General features: G+C 50.2%; 1 non-coding gene across 1 annotated transcript; it reads left to right on the forward strand.

The window, feature by feature from the left end:
• The first annotated feature begins 10457 nt into the window (after nucleotides 1–10457).
• On the forward strand, nucleotides 10458–10595 carry LOC119923618. Its single transcript, XR_005448912.1, has one exon. It is a non-coding gene; the product is annotated as a small nucleolar RNA SNORA7 (small nucleolar RNA).
• Nucleotides 10596–11475: the final 880 nt, after the last annotated feature.

Genomic DNA, 11475 nt, shown 5'->3' on the forward strand with positions numbered 1-11475 from the left:
GGGGATGGAGAGGGGGACGAGGGGGAGAGGAAGGAAGGGGCTCGGTCTGGGAAGGCCTCCTGGAGGAGGTGAGTTCTCAGTAGGGCCTTGAAGGGAGGAAGAGAGCTAGCCTGACGGATGGGCAGAGGGAGGGCATTCCAGGGGGATTCCGGGGGATGACATGGGTCGGGGGGTCGATGGCGGGACAGGCGAGAACGAGGTACGGTGAGGAGATTAGCGGCAGAGGAGCGGAGGGTGCAGGCTGGGCTGTAGAAGGAGAGAAGGGAGGTGAGGTAGGAGGGGGCGAGGTGGTGGAGAGCCTTGAAGCCCAGGGTGAGGAGTTTCTGCCTGATGCGCAATTGATTGGTAGCCACTGGAGATTATTGAGGAGGGGAGTAATATGCCCAGAGCGTTTCTGTACAAAGATAATCCGGGCAGCAGCATGTAGTAAGGATTGAAGTGGAGAGAGACACGAGGATGGGAGGTCAGAGAGAAGGCTGATGCAGTAGTCCAGACGGGATAGGATGAGAGCTTGAATGAGCAGGGGAGCGGTATGGATGGAGAGGAAAGGGAGGATGTTGGCAATGTTGCGGAGCTGAGACCGGCAGGTTTTGGTGACGGCTTGGATGTGATGAAAGGATGATGAAAGGGATCTTACTTAAAACGGAGCGGGGGTTCCAGAAGCCACACTTGGCAGCAGCTGTCGTGGGAGGGGAGGGAGGGGGACGGGTGCGAGGGGTGGGGAGAGTTTGCATTGGGATGAGTTGGCGGGGGCCTGGGAGGGGAGAGTGGGAAGAGGGGTGGCGATGGGAAAGGAGAAGTGGGATGGGGTGGGGGAGGGGAGAAGGGGAGGGAGGGGGCCGGGAGGGAGGAGTGGAGGACTGGCGCTGGTACAGAGGGATCCTCGGTAGGGGGTGAGGGGGAGTAGTCTTGGTGGGGGAGAGGGAGGGAAAAAGCTGGGTGGGAGAGGGGAATGGGAAGGTGAGGTATGGGAATGGCAGTTGGAAGCAAGGGAATTGAAAGTTCATGGTGAGGTCAGCAGGGCGAGTGACAGTACAGCGGGAGGTTAACCATTGAGATGCAGAAGCAATAAAACAGTAGCAATGATATAAGCAGGCGATGGCATCACAGGGTGTAGTTAAACAATCAATATGCTATGGTAATAATAAAATTGGCAGATAATGATGTCACAGAGAGCAGATACAAACTATTATGTGCTAGAGTAGGGTGGGGCTGTTAAGGGGGGTCAGGGAGCAGAGATACCTGGGGAGCGGAGCGAACAGCCAACTAGCATGGGAGAGCTGAGTAGGTGCGAATGAGGTTGTCGTTAATGTAACATGGTGCTGACAAGGGCCATTTTCCCGGGGTGGGGGTGGGGCAGAGTCCGTCAGGACTGGACCGGGAAGGGGGGGGGATGGGGGGACACTTTACGGAAGGTCGCTTAAGTGTGGGGGGTGGAAGCAGGGGGCGTCTATCGGGGCGCTCTGAAGAGGGGAGACTTCCGGAGGGGAGCCTTCCGGGGGGATAGCACTAGGCGGAACGAGGGGGGGACAGCACTAGACAGAGAAGGAGGGAATAGCAATAAACGGAGCTGGGGGGCGACAACCGTAGTCGGGGTGGGGGGTGACAGCCCTAGGAGAGTGGGGGGATAGCACTAGACAGAGCGGGGGGATAGCACTAGGTGGAGCGGGGAGATAGCACAAGGCGGAGCTGGGGGATAGCACTAGGCGGAGCGGAGGGATAGTACTAGGTAGAGCAGGGGGGATAGCCCTAGGCGGGGCAGGGAGGCGACAGCACTAGGCAGGGTGGGAGGCAACAGCCCTTGGAGGAGCGAAGGGATAGCACTAGACGGAGCAGGGAGATAGTACTAGACGGAGCGGGGAGATAGCACTAGACGGAGCAGGGGGACAGCACTAGGTTGGGGGGATAGCACTAGGCAGAGCAGGGGGGATAGCACTAGGCGGAGCAGGGGGGGATAGCATTAGATGGAGCGTGGGGGCAACAACTCTAGTCGGGGCAGGGGGCGACAGCCCTAGACGGAGCAGGGGAATAGCACTAGACGGAGCAGGGCGATAGTACTAGACGGAGCAGGGGAGACAGCACTAGGTGGGGGGGGATAGCAATAGGCAGAGCAGGGGGGAATATCACTAGGTGGAGCGGGGGGATAGCATTAGACGGAGCGGCGGGGGGCAACAACCCTAGTCGGGGCAGGGGGCGACAGCCCTAGGTGGAGCGGGGGGATAGCACTAGATGGAGCGAGGGGGATAGCACTAGGCGGAGAAGGGGTGGGGCGACAACCGTAGTCGGGGTCGGGGGTGACAGCCCTAGGCAGAGTGGGTGGATAGCACTAGACAGAGTGGGGGAATAGCACTAGGTGGAGCGGGGGGATAGCACTAGATGGATCGGGGGGATAGCACTAGATGGAGCGGGGGGATAGCACTAGACGGAGCTGGGGGGACAGCACTAGGCGGTGGGGATAGCACTAGGCAGGGCGGGGGCGACAGCCCTAGGCGGGGCGGGGGGGGGCGACAGCCACTTGCAGGGTGGGGGGATGACAGCCACTTGCAGGGTAGGGGGGTGACAGCACTAGGTGGAGCAGGGGGATAACACTAGAAGGAGCCGGGGGGCGACAGACCTAGGTGGGGCGAGGGGACAGCACTAGACAGAGCAGGGGGATAGCAGTAGACGGAGCGGGCGGGGCGAAACAGCCCAAGGTGGGGAGGGGGGGATAGCAGTAGACAGAACAGCGGGATATCACTAGGCGGAGCAGGGGTGATAGCATTAGGCACAGCAGGGGGGATAGCACTAGGCGGAGCTGGGGGGCGACAACCGTAGTCCGGGTGGGGGATGACAGCCCTAGGAAGAGCGGGGGAATAGCACTAGGCGGAGCGGGGGGATAGCACTAGACGGATCAGGGGGATAGCACTAGACGGATCGGGGGGATAGCACTAGACGGAGTCGGGGGATAGCACTAGATGGAACTGGGAGGGACAGCACTAGGTGGGGGGATAGCACAAGGCAGAGAAGGGGGGATAGCACTAGGCAGAGTTGGGGGATAGCACTAGGAGGAGTTGGGAGATAGCACTAGGTGGAGCGGGGGGATAGCACTAGGCAGGGTGGAGGGATAGCACTAGGCAGAGCGGGGGCGACAGCCCTTGGCGGGGCTGAGGGGGCAACATCCACTTGCAGGGTGGGGGCGTGAGAGCACTAGGCGGAGCAGGGGGATAACACTAGACGGAGCCGGAAGATAACACTAGTAGGAGCGGGCGACAGCCCTAGGAGGGGACAGCACTAGACAGAGCGGGGGGGTAGCAGTAGACGAAGCGCGCGGGGCGACAGCCCTAGGCGGGGTGGGGGGCCACAGCCCAAGGCGGGTCGGGGTGATAGCAGTAGACGGAACGGGGGATATCACTAGGCACAGCGTGGGGGATAGCACTAGGCAGAGCGGAGGGGATAGCACTAGGAAAAGCCGGGGGATAGCACTAGGCGGGGCGGGGGGGGGGGGCGACAACCCTAGGCAGGGCCGGGGGCGACAGCCCTAGGCGGGTCAGGGGGATATCAGTAGGCGGAGGAGGGGTGGGGGATAGCAGTAGGCAGGGCGGGGTGGGGTGACAGCCCTAGGCGGGGAGGAGGGAGACAGCCCCATGTGGGGTGAGGTGGTGACATCACTAGGCGGAACGTGGGGATAGCACTAGACGGACTGGGGGGATAGCACTAAGAGGAGCGGGGGGGGACAGCCCTGGGTGGGTGGGTGGGGAACAGCCCAAGGCGGGGCAGGAGGAAAACACTAGGCGGAGCGGGGGGGGTAGCACTAGGCAGAGTGGGGGAGATAGTACTAGGCGAGGCGGGGGGGGACGCGACAGCACTAGGCGAGGCAGGGGGCTACAGCCCCAGGCAGAGTGGGGGGATAGCACTAGGCGGAGCTGGGGGATAGCACTAGACGGAGCGGGGGGATAGCACTAGGAGGAGCGGGAGGATAGCACTAGGCAGGGCGGAGGGATAGCACTAGGCAGGGCGGGGGTGGTGACAGTACTGGGCGACATCACTAGGCAGACCGGGGGTGGGGGGATAGCACTAGGTGGAGCGGGGGGACAGCACTAGGCTGGGAGGGGATAACACTAGGTGGCGGGAGAATAGCACTAGGCGGAGTAGGGCAATAGCACTAGGCGAAGCTGAGGATAGCACAAGTTGGAGCAGGGGGGACAGCACTAGGCCGGGAGGGGATAGCACTAGGTGGCGGGAAAATAGCACTAGGCGGAGCAGGGCCATAGCACTAGGCTGAGCTGGGGATAGCACAAGTTGGAGCGGGGGGCGACAGCACTAGGCAGAGCAGGGACATAGCACTAGATGGAGTGGGGCGGGGCAACAACCCTAGGTGGGGCGGGGGGCGACAGCCCTAGACGGAGCTGGGGAATAACACTAGGCGGAGCGGGGGGATAGCACTAGGCGGAGTGGGGGGGATAGCACTGATAAACTTGTATCTACACCAGCATTTAGTACAGTGTCTGCTGAATAGTCAGCACTTAACAAATATGATTGAATGAAGGAAGGAAGGAAGGAAGGAATGAACACATAGGGCATTGCCTGCTCTTGGGTAACTATTCAGTGGAAAACCGGGGAAGGAGTCATATGCACCCTGGCTAGTAAAACCCCCTGAATAATAATAATAATAATAATAATAATAATAATAATAATAACAACAACAATGCTATTTATTAAGTGCTTACTATGTGTCAAGCACTGTTCTAAGCACTGGAGTAGATACAAGCTAATCAGATTGCATGAAATCCCTGTCCCACATGGGGCTCACAGTCTTAATCCCCATTCTACAGATGAGAAAACTGAGGCCCAGAGAAGTGAAGTGACTTCCCCAAGGTAACAAAGACAACATGTCAGAAAAGCAGCGTGGCTCAGTGGAAAGAGCCCGGGCTTTGGAGTCAGAGGTCATGGGTTCAAATCCCAGCTCTGCCATTTGTCACCTGTGCGACTTTGGGCAAGTCACTTAACTTCTCTATGCCTCAGTTCCCTCATTTATAAAATGGAGATTAAGACTGTGAGCCCCCCGTGGGACAACCTGATCAACTTGTAACTTCCCCAGCGCTTAGAACAGTGCTTTGCACAGACTAAGTGCTTAATAAATACCATTATTATTTTTATTATTATGTGGCAGAGCTGGAATTAGAACCCAGGTCCTTCTGACTCCCAGGCTTGGGATCGAGCCACTAGGACATGCTGCTTCCAGTTTGATATTCACCCCACAAAACTTATGTACATTCCCTCTAGACTGTAAACTCGTTGTGAGCAGGGAACTCGTCTACCAACTCTGTTGCATTGTACTCTCCCAAGCGTTTAGTACAGTCCTCTGCACACAGTAAGTGCTCAGCAAATACCGTTGATTAAGCAGTGTGGCTTAGTGGCAAGATCACAGGATTGGGAGTGAGAGGATATGGGTCTAATCCCGGCTCCGCCACTTGTCTGCTGTGTGACCTTGGGCAGACCACTTCACCCCTCTGTGCCTCAGTTACCTCATCTGTAAAATGGGGAGTAAGTCTGTGAGCCCCATGTGGTACAACCTGATTACGTTTTATCTACCCCAGCATTTAGAACAGTGCTTGGACATAGTAAGAGCATAACAAATACCATTATTATTATTATTAATATCTATCTCCCCCTCTAGACTAAAATTCATTATGGGTTATGAGCATGTCTGCTAATTCCGTTGTGTTGTACTCTCCCAAGCATTTAGTAAACGTTCTGCATGTGGTAAGTGCTCAATAAATAACTGTGACTGATTGACAGTCTGCCTCCTCCTTAAAACCATAAGCTCACTGTGAGCAGGTAACATGTCTCCCAAGTTCTTAGTACAGGGCTTTTACCCAGTAAGTGCTAAATAAATACCATCAATTGATTGATTAATGTCTGTCTCCCCCGTAGAGTGTAAGCTCATTGCAGGCAGGGAACGTCTCTACCTTCTCTGTTGTACTCTCCCAAGTGCTTAGTACAATGCTCAGCACATAGCAAGCACTCAATAAATGCCATTGATTGATTGATCCTGTATTTGCTGTTCTTGGAGGCAATCTTCAGCTTCTCTTTACTTAGGAATTGCAATCCTATTGTCTGAAGAAAACCTGTCATCTCCAGGTACTTCTCCTTTCATGTTTGCATTTCCCCATCCTGCTTTCTAGAGGAGAAATCTCTAGACTGGAAGCACCTTGTACACTGGGAACCCTTCTACCAACTCTGTGTTGCTATACTCTCCAAAGTGATTAGTCAAATGCCATGCACACAGTAAGCGCTCAATAGGTACAATTGATTAATTGATTGAGAATTAACCACAGAGTGTAAGTTTCCATAGTGATGCATCCTACAGAGATCTGCACCACTGAATTTAAGGCCAATCCTGTTGAACAAAATGGCTGCCACAATTCAGAGGATGGAATCCCCTTTATCTATCAATCAATCAATCGTATTGAGTGCTTACTGTGTGCAGAGCACTGTACTAAGCGCTTGGGAAGTACAAGTTGGCAACATACAGAGACAGTCCCTTTACAGGATGGAAAGGGGATTTTGTTTTATTTCTAACATCAGACTTGATTCTGAGTAATGCCACAAAGCTGAAGCAGTTCCTTTGAAATGAGAAAGCCCACCCAGGGATAGATAATCATTAACTGTCATTTCAACTTAATCCAACTTAATCAGATAGGTAGGATGGAAAGGGGATATTGTTTTTTATTTCTGACATAGGACTTGATTCTGAGTAATACTACAAAGTTGAAGCAGTTCTCTTGAAATGAGAATTCCCACCCAGGGACAGATAATCATTAATTGTCATTTCAACTTAATCCAAAGAGGAATTGACTTCCTCATGAGAAATAAACTATGAGAGGCTACAAATGAGATGCTGGGAGAATGATTAAGAAAGATGGAACTTATGTCACTGGGGACAGAAAGTAGAAGAGCTACATAACAGCTCCCTCAGGCACCTGGAAAGTTTCAATGCATCCTAAGCCCTAAGCCCTAATTAATATTTACTGTCGGGTACAAGAAAGAGAAGAGTTCATGAAATTGGGGTTCCTCTGGGTGGATCAAGCTCAATTAAGCAAAACTTGATCTAGTCATTTCTAAGTCTCAGTTCCTAAGAGGGAAAATATTAGGGCTTTTGTAGAGTTTCAAAGTTCATCAGAGATAAATTGGGTTCATTCTCCTGATAGTTTTTCTCAGTAGCTTGGCCTAGTGGAAAGAACACAGATCTGGGTTCTAATCCCTGCTCTGCCAGTTGTCTGCTGGGTGACCTCGGGTAAGGCATGTTACCCAACTATGCCTGTTTCCTCAACTGTAAAATGGAGATAAAATACCTGTTCTTCCTCCAATTTAGATTGTAAGCCCCATGTTGGGCAGAGACTGTGTTCGTTGTGATTAATTTGTATCTACCCCAGACCTAAGAATGGTGCTAGATACATAGTAAGTGCTTAATGAATACCGTAAAAGAGGCAGTGTGGCTTAGTGTTAAGACCACGGGCTAGGGAGTCAGGGGACATGGGCTCTAATCCCAGCTCCACCACTTGTCTGCTGTGTGACTTTGGGCAAGTCACTTCACTTCTCTGTGCCTCAGTTACCTCATCTGTACAATGGGGATTAAGACTGTGAGCCCTACGTGAGACAACCTGATTACCTTGGATCTACCCCAAAGCCTAGAACAATGCTTGGCAAATAGTAAGCACTTAACAATTACCATCATCACTATTATTATTATCATTGAGAAGGAGCGTGGTTTAGTGGAAACATCCTGGGCTTGGGAGTCAGTGGTCATGGATTGTAATCCTGGCTCCACCACTTATCAGCCCTGTGACTTTGGGCAAGTCACTTTATTTCTCTGTGCCTCAGTTACCTCATCTGTAAAATGGGGATAAAGACTGTGAGCCCCATGTGGGACAACCTGATTACCTTGTACCTCCCCCAGCAATTAGAACAGTGCTTGGCACATAGTAAGCGCTTAACAAATACCATTATTATTATTATTATTATTATTATTATTATTATTATTATTACTTGGGTGGGAATAATCACTGTGCCCTCTCTGTGTTCCTTATGAGGCTTAGGGTTCCTCTGATTTAACCTCTCAACTGGCTTGAGCTTTGCCAGTTTCAAAGAAGTTTGATTTTCATTATCTATGGCATAAACAAAGCAGGCAGAGTTAGGGCTATAGAAACCAGGTGTTCTGATTCTCAGAGCCATGTTCTTTCCAGTAGCCTGCAGAAAAACTTTTCTGTACACCAGTTCTGATTATATTCACAAACTCCATTTCTGGATCTCCCATTTCCAAACCAGAATAATGTTGTGTAAATAAACTTTGCACATGCTCTCTTCAACAACTTTATCATCCCATTACACAGTGTAAATATAAAACGTTTTCTGTCATGAATGTTTGCTTCAGGATCTACCTCCTCAATCAAGACTTGACTTTTTTCTGTGTTCTAGGTGGGTTTCTCAACTTTCCAATGCAAGTGGAAATGATGGTGATCAATTAGTCAGAGTTGATTTTTTTCATGAGTGGGAATACAAAAAAATTAATTATCTGAACTTTCTCATTCATCAAATATCAGGAAATTGCATCTCTTAAGAGTGAGAGAAACCTTCTTGCCAATCTGGAGAAGACGGTTTTCTCTTCACCTCTGTTACCAAAATTTACTGAAAATTTACCTTTCCAATCAATGGTGTTTATTCACTGAATTATATTTAATGAGTGCTTACTGTGTGCAGAGCACCGTACTAACTGCTTCTTACTGCTTACTTTGTGGAGAGCACTGTATTAAGCACTTGGGAGAGTACAAGGCAAGAGAGTTGGTAGACTTGCTTCCTGTCCACAACAAGTTTACAGTCCAGGCGAGTGTGGAAATCCAATATATTGATCAATCAATGGTATTTATTGAGAGCTTACTGGGTGTAGAGCACAGTACTAAGCATTTGAGAAGGTACTACAGAATTGGTAGACATGATTCTGCCCCCAAGGGGTCTACAATTTAGCATGGGAGGCAGTCATTAAATGAATTAGTGGGAGCAATAGCATATGAGGATATGTAATTAAGTGCGTTGTTGTTGGTATGGGTAGGTATCAAAGTTCTTAAGGGATGAGGGCACAAGTGTTTAAGGGATGCAGAAGGGAGTGAGGACAGGGTGGAGAGATGAGAATTTCTTTAATGGTATTTATTAAGTGTTTTAAAATGTGCCAGACACTGTACTAAGCATGGGGTAGATACAAGACAATCAGGTTAGATTGGACAAAGTCCGTGTCCCAAATGGGTCTCACAGAGTTAATCTCTATTTTATAGATGAGGTAACTGAGACACAGAGAAGTTAAGTGATTTTTCCCAAGGTCACACAGCAGACAAGTGCTACAGTTGGGGTTATAACCTGGGCTCTCTGACTCCCTGGCCGAAACTCTTTCCACTAGGCCAGATTCCTTCTCCAAAAGACAGGTGAGATCCAGGAGTCTCAAAGCCCACATCCAAGAAGTCCCCAGAATATAGGACATTGGCCTGGTCCCACTTACTTTCCCAATGTTGGACCATGACGTATTTACCCGTGAGAAGCCACACGGGCAAGTAGAAAGATCACAGCCTGTTTTGCCACTTGCCTGCCGTGTGACCTTGGGCAAATCACTTAAATTTTCTGTGCCTCTGTATCCTCAACAGTAAAATGGGGATTCAGACTATGAGACATAGTCTCCTACTAAGATTATGAGCGTCCCCCCAGCTCTGCCCTACCTCCTTCCCCTCCCCACAGCACTTGTATGCATTTGTGCATATTTATTACTCTATTTATTTTACTTGTGCATATTTACTACTCTATTTTATTAATGATATGCACATAGCTATAATTCTATTTATTTTTACGGTTTTGACACCTGTCTACATGTTTTGTTTTATTGTCTGTCTCCCCCTACTAGGCTGTGAACACGTTGTCGTGTAGGGACCGTCTCTATAAGTTACCAACTTGTACTTCCCAAGTGCTTAGTACAGTGCTCTGCACACAATAAGCGCTCAATAAATACGATTGAATGAATGAATACAAGGTTGGACACAGTCTCCATCCCATATGGGGCTCACATTCTTAATCCTCATTTTACAGATGAGGGAACTGAGGCCCAGGGAAGTGAAGTGATTTGCTCAAGGTCACACAGAACACAAGTGGCAGAGACAGGATTAGAACCCAGGTCCTTCTGACTCCCAGGCCAGGGCTCTGTCTACTAGGCAACACTGCTTCTAGTGATTAAGAAGGGGTGGAAATAAACGGGTCTCCTCGTCTTGGCCTGGAGCAGGGCCATAATAGGGAGATCATATTCCCTTGCAATCCTTAAATGTATTGGTAAAAGTGGTTTATGAGGCCTACAGAGCAATTTGTCCCTCCTATCTTTCAGACTGTGAATGCTGGCTGGGCCAGGAAATGAGCCTCATTTATTGTCTCGTATCTACCCTAGTCCCATGTCAGGGTCACGCCTGGAGAGTTCCCAGTACTCTACCAGTCTCAACTGCAGGAGGGAGAGTCAAGCAGAGACATATTCATTCCATTCCTAGCTTGGCCAGGGGCTAGTGAGTGGAAGGCAATCTGCTACAAGTCAAAACTCACCTGTTCTGGGCATCAGCTGCATTGGAGAGAATCAAGGGTGAAAACTCCAGTGTATTGCATGGTGGGAGGCAATGGTAAACCACTTCTGTATTTTTACCTAGAAAACTCTATGGCTACACTTACCAGAACAATTGCAGATGGAGGTGGGGCATTCTGGAAGAGATGTGTCCATGGCGTTGATATGGGTTGAAAATGACTCAGCAGCATAAGACAAGACAGTCTACCCCAGATCTTAGCACTGTTCCTGGCACACAGAAAGTGCTTAATACTCTCTACTCACAGTATTACTAACAAGGGGAAGCAGTGTTAACCTAGGGGACAGAGCACAGATATGGGACTCAGAGGACCTAGGTTCTCTGAATTAGGGTATTTATTAAGTCACTTACAGTGTGCCAAGCACTGTTCTAAGCTCTGGGGTAGATACTGCAAAAGCAGCGTGGCTCAGTGGAAAGAGCATGGGCTTGGGAGTAAGAGGTCAGAGTTTCAAATCCTGGCTCCACCAATTGTCAGCTGTGTGACTTTGGGCAAGTCACTTAACTTCTCTGTACCTCCGTTACTTCATCTGTAAAATGGAGATTAAGTCTGTGAGCCCCCCGTGGGACAACCTGATCACTCTGTAACCTCCCCAGCGCTTAGAACAGTGCTTTGCACATAGTAGGCGCTTAATAAATACCATTATTATTATTATTATACAAAGAAGCAGTGGACAGAGCACGGATCTGGGACTCCGAGGACCTAGGTTCTCTGAATTAGGGTATTTATTGAGTCACTTGCAGTGTGTCAAGCACTGTTCTAAGCTCTGGGGAAAATACCGCAGAAGCAGCGTGGCTCAGTGGAAAGAGCCCGAGCTTGGGAGTCAGAGGTCGTGGG

The sequence above is a fragment of the Tachyglossus aculeatus genome, unplaced genomic scaffold, assembly GCF_015852505.1.
Source record: "Tachyglossus aculeatus isolate mTacAcu1 unplaced genomic scaffold, mTacAcu1.pri scaffold_206_arrow_ctg1, whole genome shotgun sequence".
NCBI classification, from domain to species: Eukaryota; Metazoa; Chordata; class Mammalia; order Monotremata; family Tachyglossidae; genus Tachyglossus; species Tachyglossus aculeatus.